The sequence below is a fragment of the Chanodichthys erythropterus genome, chromosome 4 (genome assembly GCF_024489055.1).
Source record: "Chanodichthys erythropterus isolate Z2021 chromosome 4, ASM2448905v1, whole genome shotgun sequence".
In the NCBI taxonomy this organism is placed as follows: Eukaryota; Metazoa; Chordata; class Actinopteri; order Cypriniformes; family Xenocyprididae; genus Chanodichthys; species Chanodichthys erythropterus.
The window spans coordinates 18012508-18039198 of NC_090224.1; the positions used below are offsets into that span (position 1 = coordinate 18012508).

A 26691-nucleotide genomic window follows, 5' to 3' on the forward strand; every position below is an offset into this window, starting at 1 on the left:
TTTTTGATTATTAAAATTTAATTAAACCATTAAAATGGAATCCAGAAAACACAGAATTTGGTTAAAAAAAAAAAAAAAAAAAAAAAAAAAGGAATTTGAGAAAGAGAGAGAGAAAAAAAAACATTTCATTGGGTCCTAAAAATGTAATTTTTGTTAAACTTTTAATAAATTGTTGTTAAATTGTATAAATTAAATGATTTCCATTTTATAGACATTTTTGATTACTAAAATTTAATGTAATCATTAAAATGGAGTCCAAAAAAAAAAATTAAAAAGGAAAATAAAAACAGAATAAAGAACAATTAAAACAGAAAAAAAAAATAATTTGGAAAATAAAATAATAAATAAAACAGAATTTGGGAAAAAATAAAATGGATTTCATAGACTTGCTAAACAGGGCAAATTAGCGTGAGACCGAAATCCCACAAAGTGCCGACAGTAAGAAATAGACTCGCTGTTATATTGTGAGCAGTTCTAATATAGAGAGATCAGTCACATGGCATTTTACGGGCTTAAAAAATGTGGCCATGAAGCAAAGCTGGCAGCATTCTGGTCATGTACTTCCTAGGGCTGCCGGGTACCTGCCATCGAGATGAATGGCAATGCTAACGGATCGATCTTTCCAGGTACATTACAACTCCTTGACTAGGACACCTTCTAAACAGTCTTATGCATACAGCGTGATAATATATATCTGTTGATCTCCTCCTGTTTATTTCTCTAGTCTCTCACCTTCCTCATTCACAGCAGACCACGAAAGGAGTGATTATTCTTAAACAGTGAGAGCTGGAGGGAGGTAGGCCACTCCATAAAGAGGTGGGTGAGTGACTCAGTCCAGACCGGCAGGACAGGGCATGTGGGAGACATCTGCTCCTGCTGGTGTAAATGTGCTGTTCAAGAACATGTTATCTGACTGGCATGTAGGAATGCTGCAAGAATAGGACAGAAGCCATGGGGAAAGAGAGAGAGAGAGAGAGAGAGAGAGAGAGAGAGAGAGAGAGAGAGAGTGTGTGTGTGTGTGTGCCAGAACCAGGAAGAGAGAAAAAAAAGACTTGAGTGAATTAAAGTGCGATTTAGACAGAAAGAGGGTGCCGGGTCAGCAACAGGGCAGTAATAAAATGTTAATCACTCTCGTGCTTACCAGAATAAGGAAGTTGACATTGAGACATTAAAAAGCTGCACTACACTCCATTAACCAGAACTGCTGCATCTGCTCCATCAGAATGAAATACAAAAGCCTTCCTGCATATTAACAAAATGTAAAAAAAAAAAAAGAGAGAGATTTATTTCATTTACTGTAAAAAAATGTGACCACACAAACTAGCTATCACAATGCTTGGATGTGTTCTGTGTGTTGCCAAGGTGTTACTATGCGGTAGCTAAGGTGTTTGATTTGCTGAATGCTTGCTAGGGTGTTCTTGGTGGATTTGCTAAGATGTTTGGCAGAAGCTGATTTCACCAAGTGCAACATGTTCCTGGATCAACATCTTTGTCTTTGACACCATCCTGGAACAACATTCTTATCAACCAATCAGATTTGAAGGACAAGTTTAGGCTTACAACCAGGGTTAGGTGCTTCTATATCAGTGTTATTCACCTATTATTTCCCTCTGATTTTAGAGAAAAGTTATGGGTAGCGTTTGGTTTAGGGGTCGGGATAGGTTTAGGACTAAATTTTCAGACAAAAATGTTGTTCCAGGATCAACAAAATATGTTGATCGAGGAGTGCGTCTAACTCTGCAAAATTAGGACGTGCAGGTGTTGAAATGGTTTCTATCGCATTGTCGTTGCTAAGGTGTTGGTGTGGTTTCTAGCAGGTTACTATATCAATGCTATGATGTTATGAATGGTTGCTAGGGTGTTGCTATGACAATGATGATGAGATTAAGTGGTTTCTTGCATGTTTCTATGAGGTCACTATAATGTTATGGATGGTTGCTAGGGTGTTGCTATGACATTGATGATGAGATTAAGTGGTTTCTTGCATGTTGCTATGTGGTCACTATAATGTTATGGATGGTTGCTAGGGAGTTGCTATGACAATGATGATGAGATTAAGTGGTTTCTTGCATGTTTCTATGAGGTCGCTATAATGTTATGGATGGTTGCTAGGGTGTTGCTATGACATTGATGATGAGATTAAGTGGTTTCTTGCATGTTGCTATGTGGTCACTATAATATTAAGGATGGTTGCTAGGGAGTTGCTATGACAATGATGATGAGATTAAGTGGTTTCTTGCATGTTTCTATGAGGTCACTATAATGTTATATATGGTTGCTAGGGTGTTGCTATGACAATGATGATGAGATTAAGTGGTTTCTTGCATGTTTCTATGAGGTCACTATAATGTTATGGATGATTGCTAGGGAGTTGCTATGACAGTGATGATGAGATTAAGAGGTTTCTTGCATGTTGCTATGAGGTCACTACAATGTTATGGGTGGTTGCTAGGGAGTTGCTAAGATGATGATGATGAGATTAAGTGGTTTCTTGCATGTTGCTATGTGGTCACTATAATGTTATCGATGGTTTCTAGGGAGTTGCTATGACGGTGATGATGAGATTAAGTGTTTTCTTGCATGTTGCTATGTGGTCACTATAACGTTATGGAAGGTTGCTAAGGTGTTGCTACAGTATGACGTTGATGAGGACTTTAAGTGGTTTCTAGCATGTTGCTATATCTTTGCTATGATGTTATGGATGGTTGCTAGAGTGTTGCTATGATGCTGATGATGACTTTAAGTGGTTTCTTGCATGTTGCTATGTGGTCACTATAATTATATGGATGGTTGCTAAGGAGTTGCTATGATGTTTATGATGAGATTAAGTGGTTTCTTGCATGTTGTTATATCAACACTATAATGTTATGAATGGCTGCTAGGGTGTTGCTACAGTATGACGTTGATGAGTTCTTTAAGTGGTTTCTAGCACATTGCTATATTGTCGCTATGATGTTAATAGATGGCTGCTAGGGTGTTGCTACGTACACTGTAACTATGTAAGCTTTTTTTTCTGCCACATAAATAAATAAATAATAAAAAAGGTAATTGCGACTTTTTATCTCACTTTTCTTCCTCAGAATTGGAATTTATAAGTCGCAATTGTGATTTTATAGCTCACAATTTTGAAAAAAAAGTCAGAATTGTGAGAAAAAAAGCCACAAACATCTTTTACCTTTTAATTCTGTGGCAGAAAAAAGCTTTCATAAAAAAAAACACAAGTACACTTTCCTATTAAAAAAAAAAACACTTTCACATGCACCTTTTAAAACAAATTGATAAAATGTTGCATGTCTGGTAAGGGCATGGTTTGTTTAAATCTCATACTCATGTATGAGCCCTTGCCTTGTAGTAGTGATAGTGATGCCTGCTTTAGAAAACACCAAATATTTTTCTGATATTATGGGACATAGTAAGTCCAAAAGCCCTATGTCTACAACACTTCATGGTATTTAAGCTTTTGTCAAAAGAACATATACCAGTTCAATCATTTTATCATCATTCAGCTAGAATGCCGTAACATCAGCTCATGTGCAAGATCTATTGTTCCCTCATGTTCGTAGTGATTTAAACAGATAGGTCACAACAAATCAACCCGCACCTCATGCGCCTTGTCAGAAATATAACCTCTGTGGCCTTATTTCAGTGCAAGAAGCATCTCATGGTCCAGTGCATTTGGAAAAATATCAGTGTAAACAAATGCAATGAAAATCAAAATTTCAATAACACCACCTGTTCACTGATTCTGCCTGCCACAGACAATATTCTCCACTAATTCCGGACTGCAGGGATCATTCAGAAACTTGGAACATGCTGCTGGCAAACACAAACCAGAGGCGAAATGGGTTTTTTGATTTTACTTCATCGTCCTTTTCCAACATATTGCAGCCAACGAGAATATGGCGGCACAGTCGGGGGCAGCGGAGAGAGAAAGAGCTGTAGCTCAAGAAGAAAGCTCTGTCTATCACCAGGCGTCACATCATCTCCTTTGACATGCTATTTTCACTTGGCCCGAAACTGATTCACAGAACATAACTACCACTTTGACCCAAAGAGCCCAAAAAAGAAAAAAGAAAAGAAATAATTTTCATTCTCTTCCCTTTCTTTAACCCACACAACCGCATGATCAGTAAACAATGGGCATGCCAAAATCTGTTCTGGAAAGGACCCTTTAAAGTGCTGAATCACATGAACCAGGACCATTAATGTAAAGTGGAGTGCAAACATCTAGGCAGGTCATAAGAGGACGGAAAAGGGCAAAGTGGAAAATGCGTCTGACATTCGAATTCAGATATGTCGGGAACTGTTCTGACATATTTAGCTGAGCTGCTATACATTTTCATATGTCGGATATCAAGCGTGAAATTTAAGTGCTCTGTAAGATTGGTTTTAACACTCAAACGTGGGTTGCTGAGGTTCACTTGTCATCCGACATAAAAGAATTCCCAGCATTTTCTGAGAACTGACGAACTACTGCTGGGCAAAAAAAATCACTGTAGATGTTCCTATATAAAGATTCACTGTATTCACTCTCATTTACTGAACAGTTGGGTTCTGGAAGTAAAAATCACATTCATTTATACAGAATTTGGTTTTAAAGCTAATGTCTAAACCTTTCAAGACTGAACTGCCATAATCTGCCATATTGAGTGTGCCTCCCTGCATACATGCATACATATATTTTATATATTTAATGTTTTTGAAGTCTCTTATGCTTACACAGACTGTATTCATTTGATCAAAAATACTGTAATGCTCTGAAATATTATTACAATGTAAAAGAACTGTTTTCAATTTAAAATGTAATTTATTCCTGTGGTTCGAAGCTGAATTTTCAGCATCATTACTCCAGTCTTTCATGTCACATGATCCTCCAGAAATCATTCTAATATTATTATTTTCTGCTCAAGAAACATAATGTACTCCAATCTCATAAAACACATTGTTAAGTGACTTTCAAACACTTCATAGTTCATATTAAAATTTGAAATCTGTAACGAGAAAAGTGAGAAAATGGATGGAAAAATAACAAGAACTGAAGCTGGTGAAATAAAAGGTTATTTATTAGCAATCACTGCATTGTATCCCTGTTCTTTTGCATGAAAATACACTATATATATGCACAAGTAGAAAGGGTAGCTGTCATGGTGCCTCAAATCACCAGCCCTGCATCCCAGTGTGCATACTATCCACCCTATCCCTAAATAGTATTGAATATTACTAATGTCACATACTATTTAGGATGGATAGTATGCACATTGAAATGCAGGCCAACTCTCATTGAAAATCAATGACTTCCGGTTGCTTTGTCGCTGTCAGTGTAAATATGGGCATCTTAATCAAAATGGGCCTTTGAAGCACACAACGTGTGCAGCAACTCCATTAATGTTCATTTCTTGCTACACAACAAAAGAAATTAAGTTCAACTGAAACAAAACAGAGCTTTTTATGTGAAGAAAAGTAAATCTGTTAGAATAACAAATAGGGATGCACCAAAATTTCAGCTGATGAACATTTTCAGCCGAAACAGCTATTTTCAGTTTCGGGACGAAATCAATGTCCAAAACAGATGTTTAAATAGCGCTCCTCCGATGATACGTTCTGTCTATCTCGCGTACACAACATGGATAAGCTACAACAGTTAAACATATCAGCTGTGTGGACAATAGCTTTGTATTGACATTATTAATTTCTTGATTTTAATCAGTAGCAATATGGTTTCAATCTAAAATCTTTTAGTCCGTGCTGTTTTCTGCTGAACAAAACTTCACTGAACATTTGTAGCACACCTGCCATCCAATAAGCGTAAAAAGTTTTGTTCTTTGTTACTTTTAATACAACGCAACGTCTCACCTTTAAAATTCTGTTGATTTCATAAATGTTGTTTTGTCGCTCTTTAATACAGCGTGGCAGATCGCTGTAGCAACGCGGATCAAGCACACGTGAACCGATCGTTTCATCTCCTCTTTCTTTAGTTACAGCACAAAATCAGAAGGTATGTTTAAAGATACATTACAACTTACCAAAATGATTCCTGTCTTGTGTAATCGCTCAGTGTTTCAACCAGGGAAAGACGTTGATAAAACAGCTTGTAGGCAATGCAATGTCCCTTAAGATTTCATTTCCCTCAAGAAAGCTATTCAATGTCCATAAACTCATTAGTTAGCTAGAAAAATAAAGAGTAATTTGATAAATATATGCACTGTCTGTGTTACATATTCATTACATTTTTACTTAAAGGTCCCGTTCTTCGTGATCCCATGTTTCAAACTTTAGTTAGTGTGTAATGTTGTTATTAGAGTATAAATAAAATCTGTAAAATTTTAAAGCTCAAAGTTCAATGCCAAGCGAGATATTTTATTTAACAGAAGTCGCCTATATCGAACAGCCAGTTTGGACTACATCCCTCTACTTCCTTCTTTAATGACGTCACTAAAACCGTTTTTTGACTAACCTCCGCCCACAGGAATACACAAGAGTTGCGTTTGTAGAGCGTGTTTGTCGCCATGTCGTCGAAACGCTGTTATTTTCATCCCGCAATCACCGGCTCTGATTCCGGCTCAAATTGATAGGGTAAAAATAAAGACATGTTTATGTTTTCGACATAATAATGACATGTTTTCGCTGGCATTTCGCTGGCATTCTCATTACATATTTCTGAAGGAGGGACTTCATAGAACAAGGAAGTCATCAGCCCGTTTTTATGACAGTGGAAACAGCGGTATACAGATAAGTAAATTATGTGAAAAATACTGTGTTTTTTTACACGCGAAACATGAACACATGTTATATTGCACACTATAAACACAATCAAAGCTTCAAAAAACCACGAAAAACGGGACCTTTAACCTGTTAGCAATGTCTTCATTATTTAAAGCTGTGGTCCGTAAGCTTTGCCTCTATGTCACCATCTCCGTTTAAAACCTACAATTGCAGTTATTTGTGGAATTATCATCTTTACGTGGGTTGTGCAAATTTCCTGCGGAAACCGACCTGTACCACTCGAATTAGAAAACATTATTACAAGCTTACCATTGTGAATCGGGCTATGGTAAGGAGATAGTTCTGAACGCAGAGCCTGATTTTGCTTAGTTCAACATGTTCCTGGGTCAACATTTTTGTTGATCCTGGAACAATATTCAAACCAACCAATCAGATTTGAGGGACAAGTTTACAGATTATGTCAAGTTTAGGCTTAAAATCATGAATTGGTGCTTCTACATCAGTGTTATTCATCTATCATTTCCCTCTGATTTTTGGGATAACTTATGGGTAGGATTAGGTTTAGGGGTAGGAATGGGGTTTAGACTAAATTTTCAGACTGGAATGTTGTCCAGGATCAACAAAATATGTTGACCCAGGAACGCATCTAACTCAGCAAAATCAAGACGTGCGTTCTGAACACTGGCTGCTTATGTACTTGCTCAAAAATTAATTTTGGATTGTTTTTAACCCAAAAAAATTGCACCTTTAATGTAGGCTATGTTTGAATAAATCTGTCATGAAAACAAATATATCATCATTTAAATGTTTATATTTCACCAAGAAACAATTCTGTTATTAAAAAGTTAATATAAAAATTGCCTTATGTGCAATTTAAATGTTTGTAAAACTCCATTTTAGCTATTTCAGAGTTTATTATTAAATACATTTATTTAATTAATTGATTATTTATTTTCGGTTTCGGTTTTCGACCAAGTGCACTGTGAATTTTTGATTTCGGTTCAGAATTTACATTTCGGTGCATCCCTAATAACAAACTAATACTCACGGTTTATTCCAACCGTCTCTGGCATTTTCATGCTGCTAAGCTCAATACTCTCACAAATCATTTATATTCATGCATATTGCATGTCCTGCATATTTAAGTAGATGCTTTTATCCACAGCAATAAAATATACTTCTAAATCGCATTTACCTTCTTTGCTATTGCATTCTGGGAGGCCTCATCCGTGAAGCACACAAACAACGCTGCCATATATTTTGGTCAAAACCAGGTATTTCACAAGGCAGCATAATTTTGCTGTCAACTGTTTAAAAATGTCTTTGACACCTATAAATATTTGAGGGAAAGGAAGACATTGTGAGAGCTTGAGTCACACATGATTATAACGAACTCCTGACTCACACTGATTCAAATTTAATCAAGACTCATTCTGAGTCATTTAACTCAACGATCGGTAGTTTTGTGATAGACATTAAGCATTGAAAATCTTGCTGATGGGACACGTAGCAATGGTTGTCCCTCGTGGGAAGTTGAATCACAAGAACAATTCAGAGCGAGTGAAATGCCTCATGTTGGGTCCTATAAAGGCCACTGACGGCCACTTGTTTGGTCACAAAATATCTGGTACTTGTCAACAAAAAGACCACAGGGAGAAAGTCATAGACCAGCAGAAGATGAACTTTATACACTGTGACATTACAACAGCACTGAGGCAGGAAGACTGGTGCACAATGAGGACAGCAGATCAACAGATGGACAATCTTTTTTTATTTATTTATAGATATCTATAGATTGTATGGGACAAAATGGGATTTTGAGTCAGAAGTCCCAGTAATGAGTGACAACAAACATTTGTTTTTCTAATATATAAAATGAAATTCTCAAAATTATATATATATATATATATATATATATATATATATATATATATATATATATATATATATATATATATATATATATATATATGGGGGGGTTGGGTAGGGTGGGGGTTAGGAATAAGGTTGGGGACAAAATGAAAGAAAAAACACTCAAAGGCAAATAAATAAATAAATAAATAAATATTGCACTTGTATCTATTTTTGGATGGTGGTAGTTGGGCCACACTGCCTTAGGCTGTGAATGTATTTAAAGAAAGAAAAGCTGACCATGGCAAACAGGTGCATCCAAATGATGTTGACCGGCACAACAAAAAACACCGGCACCATAAATAACAGTACACACCTCCTCAGAGTGATGATGTCATTTTCCCCAGGAACCTCTTCGCTTTTTCTATCCAATTACCAGTGGGCAAAAATAGCCTGATTCTGTCCTGGCCATGGCTTTGTCAATGCAAGCACATCGGCAAGAAATCGGGTCATTAAATGGAGGAGAAACCCCAGCAGACTGTCAAACATCAGCTGGCTCCTCCGTCCCAAACCACATGACTGCCAATCACCGAGAAAAATCACAGAACACCATAAAGAAACAGCAGCGTGAGTTGTAGGGTAATTCGTGCTCACAACAAGCACCTGATGCTTTTTCACCCTCAACACATGCAGAGTAAATGCAGTTCTGTCTAACTTTTGTTTTTCTGAGTGGAATGCTGAGAGTTTCATACTGACCCTTACAAAGAGCTCTGTGATGTATGAGATGCTAATATCAAAGTCTTTGACTTGAGCCAGACAGTAATGCCCAGCAACCGCTCAGAACGGACGCTAAAAATGATTCTGAACACCTCAGGAACTACACAGCATTGCCTTGGCAAACATTCGCAACACACTAGCATAATGACCCACATTTTGCACTGGCACAACTCACTTTTTCTTCACAATACACAAATGTATTTGTTGATTTTTAGTTCTTTTTGGGGACCCAACAGCTTCATAAAGGGTCTAAAAAATGTTTTATTTCACCTAACAATGGGTAGTCTCATCCAGCTATGCTTGTCCAACTCACGCTCAAAATTGAAATTTGCTTCAGATCTCTATCAGGAATGTCATCTTCTGTTGCTTTAAAAATGTGAGAGCATATATCATGCTCTCACATTTTGAAAGTGCTGCGTTGGAATGATCTCCTTCCTATAGAGGCATAATGTGGTCGGCCTTGCATCAGCCCTGCATTTACCTGCATTAGTGTTTGTGCTCCTCACATTAGCTGTGTTGTGCAGTTTACATCCATTCCAACCTTTTTAGAGGCTGCTCTAAGCAGAGGCATCATGTGACTCACGTACAGATGCACTGGGACTTAAAAACTGCACATAACATATACAGCACATATATACACACATACATTATGTGTATGTGTGTGTGTGAGTGTGGTGTGTGTGTATATACACATACACACATACATACAACATACAATTAAATAATTTCTATAAAAAATATATTAATAGAAATTTAATACGTAAAAAGAAATAATAAAACGTAATTAGAATATAAATACATTTCAAAGTGAATTATATATTAATATAATACATATATTATGTAATAATGATTTTACATTATATATATATATATATATATATATATATATATATATATATATATATATATATATATATATAATATAATATTATGTAATATGTTGATATAGATATATATATATATATATATATATATATATATATATATATATATAGATGTAATATAATATAATATATATATATATATATATATATATATATATATATATATATATATATATATATATATATATATATATATAGATTTAACAATGTATTTTTTTATATATTATATTTATAATATTGTACTTTACTTTAATATGTTACTATATTATTATTTCTGTTTATACGGTGCAATTTAACTGATTTTTCTAGGTAATAACAAAATGCTGTTAAATTGCTTCGTATAAACAGAAATGTAATATACAAAAATACAAAAACATTATAAATATAATGTATAAAATACTATAAAATATATATGAATAGAAATATAACATGTAACATGTAAATATTAATAAAATGTAATTAGAATATACATACATTTTAAAGTTTATTAATTATTATTAAGTTACATTAAATCTTTGCATATACTTTTACAAACATTTATATGTTTTGACAGGCCAAGACCCACTGCTTCCTATGGCCAGGGCGTCCTTGTCCTGGTGTTATCTTTCAAAAAATATAATGTATTCTTCCAACCCCATCAACTCCAGCAAACAGGAAGATTAGAAAAATATACTTACAATAATGAGAGTGAAATTCACTCTGGTATAACATTCAGACTTTTTTTCTAGTTTCTAATTTTCTTGACAACTAAATGGCTGAATTTCCAGCGATGCATTGAAAGAGCTAAAACACTTCAGACGGACGCACCGCACAAAGATCAAACTCTTCTCCCACAGTCTTGCCAGGTGTTCAATTCCCATCTGCTGCTTAAGCTTTAGTTTGTCCTCTCTGCACACACACACACACACACACACACACACACACACACACACACACACACACACACACACACACACACACACACACACACACACACACACACTAATGAGGCTGTTTCACTCTCATGAGATGTTGTGCAGAAGTAATAAAATGATGGCAGAAAGATCAATTACAAAAGTATCCCTCTAACTAGCATCCACTTATCCATCAGCAAAATGATAATGCCTGTTTCACAACGCAGGATGTAAACAAAGCAGCAACATCAGGCTAACTGACCATTTCTGCTTCAAAACTCTACAAATGAAATATAATTATTATGAATATATATGTTAGTAATGAATATAAATTACAAATGGCTACTGAAATCTAAGTCGCATCCAAATAGTGATTAATCTACACAAAACAAACCCCATAAAATCATTCATATAAAAATCATTAAAATAATTCAGCAATATAGTGAATATAAAATTTTGTTTGCATGCACACCACAGTCTGACAATCAAGACTTCACTTTAATAACAAAATAATGTCTTAAACAATGCATCACTTTGGCATATTGGTGTATGGGACTGGTGTCGTTTTAATGCGCATTGACGTCTACACTGAAGCTAATTGTTTGTATTATTCAAGTTGACCTCTTCACCGACAGTAATTAAGTCTAGATACACTTTATCTGATTTAAGTGAGCGAGTAATTAAAGGCTTTTGTAATACCTGAAAACAGGTCACTGAGTAGAGATTAAGATCAGTGAAGAGATCTGCAGAAATGAGCAGAGATGCTGCAGTGAATTACATAAATATTCATAAAACACTCCTATTTTGTACCTGATTTTACAAAAGAAACTTCACTGTCATGTTGATCAAACCTGTAAACTCATATTTTTCATTGGAAAACATTTTGTGAAGGCTCCATGCACTACAAAAAGCCCCAAAGAAGTGCATACAACTGGTGTATTATATTCCAAACCTCGCAAACAAGTGGACAGCGACAAAAATAATGTCTAAATGAGAATAAACATCGAAAAGGACTGATAATTTAAATAATGTTTTCAATAAATCATTTATCAAAGAAGTAATCATATTAATAAAAATAATGAAGTAAAGCATTGTTCAAAGTCAATGTTAAATACCTGTGACAATAATATTACAAAAATAATAAAATAAATAATATCATACATGTATTATTATTATTATTATTATTATTATAAACTGTCCAAGGCTGAACTAATTTAACAGAAATACAGTAAAACAATAATATTGTGATAATATTATTACAATAATATTATTACAATTTAAAATATATTATTATATACTATTATTATCAATTTACTGTGTGTGCATATATATATATATATATATATATATATATATATATATATATATATATATATATATATATATATATATGCATAGTAAATTGATAATAGTATATAATAATATATTTTAAATTGTAATAATAATATTGTTACCATTTAAAATAATATATATGTAAAAAGAGATAAATTATATATAAATTATATATAAATATTTTATAAAGAATTTTATTTCTATTTTATAAAGAATTTTATTTGTACTATTTGTACTATTATTATCTATATAGATATATATATATATATATATATATATATATATATATATAATTTATGATTCAGAATTGTGAGCGTATAAAAATAATAATATTATGTGTATTTATATTTATATTTTTTTTATATTATTTAGTGTTGATATCACGGGTATTTGACATGGATTTCAAACAATGTTTAATTATTTCTATGACTGCTGCAAATTATATATATATAGATATATATAGATAATAATAGTACATATACATATATATATATATATATATATATATATATATATATATATATATATATATATATATATATATACTGTGTGTATATATATATGTACTATTATTTTCTATATATATATTTTATGATTCAGAATTGTGAGCGTATAAAAATAATAATATTATATGTATTTATATTTATATTTTTTTATATTATTTATTGTTGATATCACAGGTATTTGACATGGATTTCAAACAATGTTTTATTTTATTATTTCTATGACTGCTGCAAATGTTACTGCTACTACTAATAATAATGATCAATTAAGTTATTTATTGAAAAATAAGCCAGTATCCATACTCAAAGTCCATACTGAAGTCCAAATTCATCTCCCATTAGAGAGAATCCAGTAATCATGACAAATCATCTGCGTGGAAAAGTAATAAGAGAGAAGAGTAAAAAATGGTAATGTGAAGTAACGGCACTGTAAGAAAGCTACAAAAAAATGAAATGTGTACAAACGGCCGCAGTGTTTTCTGCAATGGCCTTTTACTCTACGGCTCATAATTGGTGCGTAGCTGCATTCTAGTGCGATTGCTCTCTAATGGAGATGCATGCGGCCGAGTGACGGGATGCGGAGGACACAACCCTCAGAGAATAGCCTGTGAATTCATTCCTCCACCCGGACATTTGTAAGAGTCATTAAGTGCGTTTAAATGAGGTTGTTAAAACTGATGAAATGAGGCAGTATATTCGGGAGTGGACGCAGAGACCATTTTTCAGCGTTACTCACTCGGGGCTATCATCCATCTTCTGCCACGGATGGCAAAAAGTCCTGCGACCGTAGCGCTTAGGGGCAAATGTCAAAGAAATAAAACGCACGTAAGCAGCCCCATTATGTTCCAATAACAACATGATGGAAATATTTGTTTCAGTTACATCTCGACTGCAGCAAACAAGAATATGATGCACACTGAAAGGACGTGATTTGGTTACAGATGCATTACGTGAATTAGTTCGCTTTATCAGTGGAGCGCATGATAAACGTATGAACCGCACAATTCTGAAGATATTGAAATCTTTCTCTGGAGAAGCTGTGCGCTGTCGTCCTGCATCAGTGACCCTGGCGTAGCCCGAGGACGTGATAACCCTCGAGGACCGGTCGATCGATGTGAGTGACCTGAGGTGACAGTGGGAAACTCAGAGTGGCCTGACCACGGGGACAGGAACGTCACTCCTTCACACACAAACACAGGCTGAAGGAGTGAGAAAGGGGAACCGGTGAACCATCACATGAGTTCACATTTCACATTTTAAAGGAGCCTGTTTGTGGAAGACATCTTTTCCTTGTTCCTTTCATATTATACCCATACCAATTATGAAAGCTCATTCAGAACTCATTATTTTGATATATTATTTCTTCAATTAATCAGATGTAAAATCCAAAAATGATTATATATATATATATATATATATATATATATATATATATATATATATATATATATATATATATATATATATATATATATATATGGTAAATGCTTATGCTTTAGCTTATGCTTTAGTTTGAAGTGCTTTATATAAAGCATTCTCATGTGTCATTCTTATCCTTATTCTCATGCACTTTTCCTGCAGCAGCTCACTCAGTGTCCTCTGCTATTTTCCATATGAGCTTTGTCCATAAAAATGTGATATTCACTACTTTAAAGCGATGTGACTGCCGGATAGTTTCCGTGCACAGCGCGCTGACGTGAATAATCGGAAAAAATAAGTTGAAATTATTTTCATTATCGATTATAATCAACTTTATTGATTGGTTGTTATAGCCCTATTCAGAAATCATAATGGTGACGTAATAATCATGAGCTCATTAACATATGACCGCCAATGTTTACAAAAATCAAGCCCGAGCCCAAACTAGGCAGTAGCAAAAACAGTCCATTTAATTGCAAAGATCAAAGAGGTAGTAGAAAAATTCATGAAAATATAAGCTATAGCTGTTATTGGTGCAAGAAACCTTAACTAAAACTGTAAGTGAATAAGTGAAGTGAAAAAAATGCTACAAAACACACACACACACACACACACACACATTTGTTTTTGTGAATTGTGGGGACATTCCATAGGTGTAATGGTTTTTATACTGTACAAACCGTATTTTCTATCGCCCTACGCTACCCCTACCCCTATCAGGACAATTTTTTGTCCTGATAGGTCACAAAAACACGTGCGCACACACACACACACACACTGTTTAGGTTTTGGTTCCTTGTGGGGACATTGGCGTAAATTCCATAGGCGTAATGCATTTTATACCGTACAAACTGTACATTCTATTCCCCTACCCCACCCCTACCCCTAAACCTAACCATCACAGGAAACTGTGCATACCTTTACTTTCTCACAAAATCATCTTTTAGTATGTTTATTAATCCATTTTCCTTGTGGGGACACAATCTGTGTCCCCACAATGTGGTCGAACTCAGATTTATATTACATCGTGGGGACATTTGGTCCCCACAATGTAATATAAACAAACACACACACACACACACACAGGTTTGTTTTGCTATCTTAGTGAGGATATTCCATAGGCGTAATTGTTTTTTATACTGTACAAACTGTACATTCGATCCCCCATACTACCCCTACACCTAAACCTACCCATCACAGAAAACATTCTGCATTTTGTCTAGTATGTTTTTAAAGCTATTTTAAATATGAGAGCTCATGTAATGTCCTTATAAAACATGTTTACGTCATAACACAAGTGAAAAACCCATGACATATATATATATATATGTATTATTATGTATTATTCAGACACCTTGAATTTTTCATTCATTATTACAGTTTATTCACTATAGTTTAAAAAATGGTAATAGAATATGACAAGATCTCAGAGTTAAACTGTGTCAGAAGAAATTAATCTTAATTATGTCAGATAACACTTAAGTAAAACATGGTCGGGTCAAAGTGTCTGAATAATTTTTGGTCCCAAATTTTTATCAATGTTACTGGTAGTCCACTGTATGAAGAATTTCTGGGTATAATATGTCACAGTTTACTTTATTTTGCTATCCTCACTTACATAAATGAACTATAGTGTCCTGCACCCAATAGTAAAAATATATAAAAAATATCAAAAATGTCTGAATAATTTTTGGTTTTTGGTTTCACTATATACATTATATACATATACATATATATACATATATATACATATATATATATATATACATATATATATATATATATATATACATATATATATACATTGGTATATATATATATATATATATATATACATATATATATTAAGGGTGTGATGAGACAGCTCACAAGATGAGACATGAGATTGAGACGAGACGATACGATGTTTACACAGTATTTTTAAGAAATCCTTGTAACGAATGAGACAAATCAGACACAATTATTTGTTATAGTTAACCAATAATTGTTTAAAACTCACTCTGGGGTCTGTCTCCCATCCCCCAAGAAGACCAGCCTTTACAAGGGGCCTCAGTTACATGTTTTATTGTGCCGAAGTATGTGGGTTGCCGCGTGGAAGAGCAGAGACAAAGAGACACAAAGAAAACCTGCATCTTTCCCACAGAAAACAGACTTTCCTGCATTAATTTACAGACAGACTGTCCATTATTACTGTTTGCTGTATTATACTCAGTATTGTATGCACGTGTTTTATGATACATTTAAGGTAACTTCAATTATGCCATGTTTAACGTCTATGAGTTCGTATCAAAAAGATTTAAATGCTTGTGTAAATGATATGTCGATACCTGTCCGACCCATCAGTATTACAAAAATCTTAAATAGTTCTTCTTCAACAACTCAGGCAGTGTAATCATGCTCGGTCTTTAAAGCCCTGAAAGGAGGAAATACAACCTTCTCATTGGTCAGGTCAACCCTAAGAGGTGTGACTTTGACCATAGGTTAAAAGCCAGTGCACAACGCTCCTCTCTCTCTCTCTTGTTGATCTGACCAAAACTAGATCAGTTTGTTATCACTTCTTCATTCAACACAGAAGATATCGATTGCAACTTCAGCACCACCAGACTGAACCCTCAGGACTTTCTACTGCAAAGGTATATTTGGGACGGCTGAGGCCTAAATTGCTGCTAGTTAGTTAAAATTGTGAATCTCCTTTGTTTAAAAAAGGAGTTTTATGATGAATACTGATGATTCTTTCCTGGTTTTTGGTTTCTTCATAGCTCCTCATGTTTCCCACTTCCGGTTTCTCTCTATTATTCATCATTTTACCCATTTATATGTGATGTGTGTGTATGTATGTGTTTGTCAGTTTAGTTATGTGTTCGTGATTTAGTTAATAAAACTTGTGCACAATACATATTTGGTTGTGTCTCCCCGTCTGTAAATAAATTGGCTCTTAAATGATCAGATCTTATTACAGCTCTCAGCACTGTAAAGCTAAGAAAGAATTATTTTTCTGGAGCCATGAAAAATACCATTCTCTTAGAATTAATTAATAATCGATTCTGAGTGTTCACAGGATGAACTGATCTATCGATTGTAATGTTAATGTAGCTACAACATGTTAATCTGATTTTTGCAAATTCAAACTCAACTGACTGGCTTCTCTCCTGTACGATTTCACACTTCAGTCTCTTCAGACCCTAGAACTGTACATGATTTATGAGCTTCTACAACTTTTGACCTCCTAACTGAACTCCTCTCCACAAATTGATCATAGAAATAAAACAGTATAAATAAAAATTAATAAGAGGTTTCTCTTAGTCTTATTAAGTGCAAACAATAGCAACCATGATCAAAGTACTCTCTCAATATTCAAAGTGCAAACAGAGATTTTTATTCTTCAAGCATGATAGAGAGCTGAGAGATGGTTACAACTACACAACCCAGCCTAAAATAACTTTCATATTGGGAGATATTTGCATGCATCAAGGAGCAGCTTTCATAATGCGGGGTATTGAAATCGAGCTTTAATGCGCACTCTACAAGACATTTGTCATACACTAGGCTCTGTTGTGCAACGAATCCTCCGCCATGGTCTTGTCAAGTCAAGTCACCTTTATTTATATAGAGCTTTTCACAATTTAGATTGTGTCAAAGCAGCTTTACATTGATAACTGGTACATAATTTTTGCTGCACAGCAGCTCTTCGAGAATAGTGTCAATGCAGGCAGATCAAAGCACTGTTGAATAAATGTCAAGAAAACTGTTGAATATCAAATGTCAAGTGTCCCCAACTAAGCAAGCCAAAGGACACAGCGGCAAGGAACCCAAACTCCATCAGGTGACATCAGGTGGCAAACAAGTGGCAAATAGGTGTTAAAATAGAGAAGAAAAAAAAAACCTTGGGAGAAACCAGGCTTAGTCGGGGGGCCAGTTCTCCTCTGGCGAACAGTGCTTTGTTACGAATCAGGTTGCTATCATAAGTCTGATAGGATCGCAACAATCAAAGTATTTATTTCAGTTCCATCCAGTTGAGGATCGTATTCATCACGCCGGTAAGGACGGTTTTTTGAGGAACTGTGGCACTGGCTGTCGTGTTGATGAGGCCTTCACAATGGATGATCTAGTCGACTCGATGTCTGCTGATACTTCAGGGATGCGTTGTGGTCGTGTCCAATTGAGGATCTTGTCAGTCATCTCGTCACGTGATCAGTGAACTCCTGGTGCAATATGACTCTGCAGCTCGTTAAATGGTTTTTATTTCTATAAAAAGTAAAATGACTGTGGAGGCGTAATGTTATCTCACAAATATGTATATATTTTCAAAAAACAGTGATTGATTTTAATTTAGTTTTGACAATACTAACCCAGTCAATCTGAACACATTTTAAACAGGTAACTGATTTACTCTGGTCTACATTAATGCTACATGCTACAAACCATGTTATACACTCCTGCTGTGATCTGAGTGGAAAGAGAATTCAAAACGCCTGCGTCTACGAAACATCCTTTAAGCTCGCACAAGGCTTCTCTTCCAAAATTCTGCGTATGAGCACTTCTGCATGTTCAGCTACTAAAAGAGCTCTTCATACATCTCATTTACCAGCGGCGTATGCAGCTCACATCAGAGTTCTGTTCATATTTTTTCCCTACATATTACAAATTTAAATGATCTGAATAAAAACAACTGCCTAAATGTTTTCCCTCCCATCACAGTGTATAAATATTAATATTTTTCTCTTACAAGAAATAAATCAAAATGCCGGCGCCTAAAGCAGGACAATATTACCTTGTAATGATGCCTCACCCTGCCTCTTGAAGGGCACAGAGAGTGAGACTCTTTAGAGGACAAAAGAGAACAAAAAAGAAAATCAAAATTGCCGAGCAACACGGAGCCATATTCAACCCTCCAAGACAGCGTCCACACATTTCATATCAGCCCTTCGTAATGGTAGCAATAACAGCCATCATTTCTGACTCATAAATGAGGGCTAGTAGTTTTTAATAAGACAAAAAAGTAATTAAATGTTCCATTGTCACACCTTGTTCCAACAAAAGAGACAAAAACAAATACTTGAATACACAAAATCTCTTTAAATAATTAGCCACCGCTCATTCAGAACTGATTAAATTTCCCTCTCAGCCCTGTATTTGTTCTAAAAAAACATATTAAAACTTGGAGGCTGTTGATTTAAAAGACAAAAGCTGAGATAATGAATAAAACGATTTCAAATAATATCATCTTAGGCTCTGATTTGGGAACATAAAAGAACATTATTTTAATTTGCAAAAAGAGTGTTTGTTACACTTTTTTATTTTAAATCAGTACATGTGTACTGTGTGCTTCTATAAACTTATACAGTTTACATGTAATTCGATACCAAAATTATACATTTTTCCCAACGCTTAAATGGTCAGACTTATGACTTTTGCCTGACAGACAATGGAACTAACAGAGAAATGCCTTGTGCTTAAATTGGAGCTATAAAAACATTTTAAATGTTACAAAAGATTTCCATTTCAAATAAATGCAGTTCTTTTGAACTTTACATTCAACAGACTACCCCCCAAAAAAAAAACATATATCACGGTTACCACAAAATATTAAACTTTAAAAACTGTTTTCAACATTGATAATAATAATAATAATTACTTGAGCAACAAATCAGCATATTAGAATGATCATGTGACTAGGGCTGCACAATTTATTTGCAAAATAAAAGTCTGTGTTACGTAATATATGTGTGTGTTCTGTGTATAATAATTATGTATATATAAATACATGCACATACATGTATATATTTAAGAAAAAATTATATTTATATATAAAATATTTATGTTTACATGTAATATAAAATATATATAAGTCTATTTATTTATACATGTATGTGCAAGTATTTATATATACATAATTATTATACACAGAACACACACATATATTACGTAACACAGACTTTTATTTTGTTTATTTTATTTCAGCCCTACATGTGACACTGAAGACTGGAGTAATAATGCTGAAAATTCAGCTTTGCATCACAGGAATAAATTCTATTTTAAAATATATTAAAGTAGAAAACAATTATTTTAAATGATAATATTTCACATTATTACTGTTTTTACTGTATTTTTTATCCAATAAATGCAGCCTGGATAAGCATCTTGCACCTTCTTTCCATAAAAAAAAAAAAAAAAAAATCTTATGTAGCGTATTCACATTATATAGTTAAAATGCTAATTTTAAGTGTATTGATTAAAGAACCTCTAACACAGTTGCATATATCACTAGCTACATAAGTAAAAGCAAATAAAAATCCAGAATTACTCAGAGCACAAACCAGAAAGCTGTATTCCTGATACTTGCGCCAAAATGCCACTTTCCGAGAGAGACGTCCACCAATTCAACCTGATATTTGCATCTCTATTATGCAGTACTTGCAAACTTTGCTTTAGTGATCTTACAGTGAAAGAATAAACGTCAAGGACATTTTCCCCACATGCTTTCTTATGGTAATGCCAGTAACCTAATGACACAGTGCATTGTGGGGCTTCTCAGAAGCTTAAAAAATACGAGCGCATGAACCCAAACAGCATCGATTTAATCCCTGATGAATCATAAAAATCTATGTTGTAATACCTTCCCAGCAGCATAGGTAGAAAAAAAATATTACAGTGATAATACATCCCACAGAGTGGAAAGAAATGATCGGGCACTGCCCTCGTTCAAAAATATTTATTGCACTCTCTTGCGCTTTACTCTCTCCACAAGGGCATGATGAAATACTTCTAATTTCATTATGACCTTCAAACGTCTCTGCTCCATTTGCAGATAACGTTGATAAGAAAGACAGGGGGCACCGGGAAGCATTTGCTCGTGAAGCACACGCCACAGAGCGGCACACACCAGAGAGAAGCGGCACGCAAATAGCTCCCCTAGAGAGACTACGGGCTGTTTGCTTTTCCACAGGCACAAAACTGAGATATGACTCATAAACTTGGCTGATGTTTATGACTGCGACTAACGCTACTGGTAATGGATTGAATGAATGGAAGGGGTTGTGTGTGCGTGTGTGTGTGTGAGAGAGATCAGGGCAAATAGTATGTCAATTTGATTGTATGCGCAATAGTGTCAGGGAATCGCAAACATGCTCCTTGAGCATCACATGCAGCCTGCGGTGATGCTGGTGCTATCTGACAGCGCATTGTTCTTTTCAACCACTTGGATACAGTATAATTGGAGAATTTATGATTGTATACACTGTACAAAAATGTTTGTAGTTTTTTACAGAAAAATACTGTGCTACAATAACATGTGAATTGGTTAACTGTAAGTTACCTCACCATCTATGGTGAAAAACTGTAAACGGTTTATCATTGCATTTATCAATGCATTATATGTAACTTTACTGTCAAATTTATGGTTTTTGCAAATAAATCACTGTAAAACCTAACAGTTGTCCTTTTTTAGTAAACTTTACTTAATGTCCAAGAATTTGTTGAACTTACTTAAAACAATTTAGTAATCTGTACTGTTTGCATGCTATGCTCTGTTACTCAGAAAACCCAAGAAAAAATTACTTGACTGGTTTGAGTACCATCTCGTCAACCAAAAAAAAAAAAAAAAAAAGGGGGCAGAGCAAAAGGTTTTTAAGGCGGGGCAATTCTTAATATATTTTTTACTCATTTTCTCCACTTCTGCAGTTATCTTTCTTTAGTTGCATTCACTCATTTTCTTAAAGTGATCTTGAATGTTATATTATAAATACAACTAAAACGTTTGGGATAACGTCACATAAGTTGACCATAAATTCATGTTAATTTCCTAAAATTACTTCTCACCATTTTAGTGATTAGTGTTTCCCTTGGTTGTGCACTTGGAACTACAGAAATTACAGTTATTTGTGGTTTATTATATTATCACTAACATATATATCATAAACAACATATAGTGAAACACCATATAGTTGATTGCCTTGCGATCAACCCTGCGCGAGTCACACACAGACATCAACATTCAGCGTGCAAAACACAACAAATAGTAACAGTTAGGTTTTTTTTTTTTTTTTTTAAATTAATAAGGCCAAATAAAATTGTAAAATAAAGCCACAAACAGTAAAATAAACTGTCACAATGCACTCTGGGAGTATACTTCCTCAGATCACATATAGAATTAAGTTTAATTATTTCTAAAGCTTACTTAATTGAATTAAGGCAACGAGTTTGCACAATTGAATTAAGTAAACTGAACAAATTTGTTTTTACGGTGTATAATTAACAATATTATTTAGGGTCAAAAACAGTAAAAGGACATTCCCAGACACAGGGTTATTATCTAAATCTAAACCTATTAAAAACATTTCGGTTAATAAAGCTGAAATCAAATAAAAAAATAAACGTAAACTAAATGAAAATAAGAAATGTTGCCTTGGCAATAAACTGAAAAAAAGTTAAAGTTGAAGCACTAAAATTATTACTTGGAAATAAATAGCACTAAAACTAGTTTAAACTGAAATAAAAACAGCAATATTTAAAAATAATAATAATAATAATAAAATGACAAAAGTACATTACACTAAAAGTACACTAAAATGAATATGTTACCAATATGTGTTACTAATAAGCGCCTATATGCGGGTGCACAACGTGCATACACTCTGCTTATTACTGGCTTTTAAAGGGAATGGGAGATGAGACTCTGATTGGTTTATTGCACGTTACGCCCAAAACACATTTAAACCATGCACTTAGATCTTTAGAATAGTGCCCTCTATCACTTAAAGCGGCAGTCGGTAACATTTGGCACTCTAGTGGTTAAAAAACAGAACTGCATGTGCCTTGTGGAAGAACATTATAGCTGTAGTTAATTCTATGTCTATGATGAGTCACGCGGGTACTGTGCTATTCCGTAGTCTAAAATAGTCTGAATATACACTCAAAAAAATGGTTTTGCAGCACTGTTGGTTTTACCCTAATCTGTTTTGTTAAAATAACACACATACATTTCTTTTCCCACCAAAACACTATTGTATTGCGTTTCATTAACTGAAACTGTGCCAATCTCCACTATACTTAATTATCAGTCGTTAAACTAATGTAAAGTGTTTAAGTTCGCGATTCAAAAAAACGGATGTGACGACTTCCAACGTATTTGATGAAGACGGCGCGAAGGAGGTGGCAAGGTGAATGGCGTCAGACGTCAGTCAGTGAGGTAAGAAAATAAAAAGTTAATCTAAAGGCTTTAATTTCTGTTAGTGTTTCGCAAAGTCTGCGCTGGGATGTTTTTAATATATTGATATTGAATATTGTGTTAAACTTTATTGTTTAACGTTTATTGTGCCATTAATGGATGATTCCATGCGATTGAAAGATGCGTCTTTATTTGTAACATAAGTACTTGTACTTGTTACACTAACCTGTAGTGTAAAACGCTTAACTTGAAAAAGTTTTACGTGGCTTCATGCACTAAGACAGTGATATTAAAAGTTAAAACTCAGTACGCACCTTATTAATAAACTAAATGCAGATGAATCCAGCATATGAATGCAACGCGTTTAGTTAACGTAACGTTAAACGTCGTTCATATTTTAGGTTAAACTGCACGAATAACATGTGGTTTAGGCTATCATCATCATCAGAATTTGATATTTTTAGATTGCTGTTTCGGTATTAATAGCTATGTTAAGCATGTAAAACATGGGAGGAAAACGCTTATCGTGTAACTAAACGCATTGCGTTGATATTTTGGGCTCATCTGCTTTTATTGGAATTGTGTTTCAGAGTTTGGTCTTTGATTATCACAGTCTTGGTATATTAAGGCCTGGTTTCACAGACAGGGCTTAGGCTAAACCAGGATTAGGCATTATTTCAATTAGGGCATTGTAGCTTTTATAAACGTAAACTAGAAAAAACATTACTGGTGTGCATCTTTAGATAAAACAATGACATCCACATATTTTAAGATGTATCAGTACAATTTGCTTTCAGTTAAAACAGCTAAAATATGCATTTTAGTCTGTGAAAATGGGGTAAAGCGTTTTAGCTCCTAAAACCTCCCAGTGTAGTTTCTAAGCTATGCAAGTCCCAGTAAAATTGTACAAATAATGCCACGTTCACCTTGCAGATGCATACATTTTGACATTTTATCTGATATTACTTTTTTATGACAGTTTTTCATCATGGTTTTTGGAGTTCGTCACTGTCTTTGGTGAAATAAAGGAAGGAGATTTATTGAAGGAGAAAATGGCGTTTTGGCTAAGGTAAGTGAAGCACTGTATTTGTCTTTTTAGGTTTTAATAAAAGTAGTTAGTTAGAACCCATGGCTTGGCACAATAAAACTGCTAAACCTGCTCTTCATAACGTCTTTGTTTTAAATTTATCCCATTGGTGTCAACATTCGTTGTCAAGCTGGATGGATACTCTGGAAAACGGATGTTTTCAAATTGAGGAGTCGTCCTTGGACAAAAAATTAAACATCTCTTGGTGCCCACTACACTGGTATGAAAAACTACACTCAACAAAACCTTAAATTAAAGCGTTAGTTTACCCCAAAATTTAATTTCTGTCATTACTCTCCCTCATGTCGTTCCACACCGGTAAGACCTTCATTCATCTTCAGAACACAAATTAGGATATTTTTGATGAAATCTGAGGGTATCTGATCTACTCATAGGCAGCAACGTCATTACACCTTTTGACGTTCAGAAATATAGTTAAAAACATGGTTAAAATAGTCAACGTGACTGCAGTGGTTTAACCTTAATGGTATGAAGTGACGGGAATACTATTTTGCACAAAAACAAAAATAATGACTTTATTCAACAATTTAAACTGTTGTCATACGTAGTGAACTCACTGCTGACTGACTTGTTTACGTCCGAATAACAGCTCGTTATTGGCTGACTCCTGTGTCAGCATCAAATGCACGTGTTCAGCTTCAGCCTATACTAAGTTGGCATTCGGATGTAAACAAGGATGACAGTTCCAATTGTTGAATAAAGTCATAATGTTTGTTTTGTTTTTGACCACAAAAAGTATTCTTATCGCTTCATAACATTAAAGTTGAACCACTGCAGTCACATGGACTACTTTAACCATATTTTTAACTACCTTTTTGGACGTCAAAAGGTGCAATGACGTTGCTGCCTTTGAGTAGATCAGATACCCTGGGATATCAGCAAAAATATCTTAATTTGTGTTCAGAAGATGAACGAAGATCTTACTGGTGTGGTACGACATGAGGGTGAGTAACAAATGACAGAAATGTAATTTTAGGGTGAACTAACCCTTTAAAACAATATTCTCTCACTGGGGTTATGGTCATGAGCATGCATAAAAAAAACAGATATAAGATTGTTTATTACCATGATAAATACAATAAATGCAAAGTAACTGACAGATGTTACATGTATAACACTATTGTTAATGGACAATGTTCTGCAGAGTTTAGCTCTAACTTACCCCAGCGCAAGCTGAAAGTTTAACACTTTGTTCTTATTTGAAAATTCAAAAAAACATTGATGGTTCAGGTGCATTTAATTTGGGTCGAGCTAAACTCCGCAGAACAGTCCCTCTAAGAGCAAGCTTTCACACCCCTGATGTAAAGCATGAGGAGGATGGATAACTGAAAGTGGTTGAGTATGATGGGAGCAATGGCAGGGTAATCCTATGGAAAGGTGAATTATTTTCATTTTAAAGGGTAAAGGCTATATTTGGGTAATGTTGTTGTTGTTGTTGTTGTTTGCATCTTTAGAATGGTGACATTGAACTGAAGAGAGAGTGCACAATCAAATCTCTCTGTGTCTACATGAAAGAAGGCCCTAGCAGTCTGATCTGTATATGGTGAGTATATGTGCATTTTAAAATGTTGTTTATTTTCAAGGATGCTAAATGCTTTGTTAAAGTTAATACACAGGAATTTAAGAGTACTGTTTTTTTTTTTTGTTTAGTTTTTTTTTTAATATCCACACTAGGACAGGACAGGAGGCGATTCAGAAGACTTTGATGGGGATTTATTTCATAAGACTGGAAGGTGCAGATATAGAAGAGAGCCTAGCAGATGTTGGAGTGGTATTAGAGGGGCAAAAGGTTCTTCAGACCTTAGCAGTGTCCCATATGCCATATACAGCCATGTTGATGAGAGTAAAATATGGACTGAATTTGAGCTACCCTCCTGGATTCAGGTATACTTTCAAAGCACTGCAAAAGTTGATGGCAACAAGTTATCCAATAAAGTGCATTGAAGGGCACAGTACCATCTGGACACTTTTTGTTGTAAATTTGTATAAAAAAAATTTTATTGTATTTATCCTTTGTTTTTTGTTTTTTTTTCTA

The 26691-nt window shown here is 34.4% G+C and overlaps 1 protein-coding gene and 1 long non-coding RNA gene across 5 annotated transcripts in view; one reads left to right on the forward strand and one right to left on the reverse strand.

The window, feature by feature from the left end:
* Window positions 1-26691, reverse strand: part of LOC137018552 (kelch-like protein 29) — a 307293-nt gene that overhangs the window by 152167 nt on the left and 128435 nt on the right. The window lies entirely within an intron of this gene.
* On the forward strand, window positions 24561-26613 carry LOC137019179 (uncharacterized). The gene is made up of 4 exons (XR_010894976.1): window positions 24561-24617; window positions 24766-24855; window positions 26111-26199; window positions 26331-26613. It is a non-coding gene; the product is annotated as an uncharacterized lncRNA (long non-coding RNA).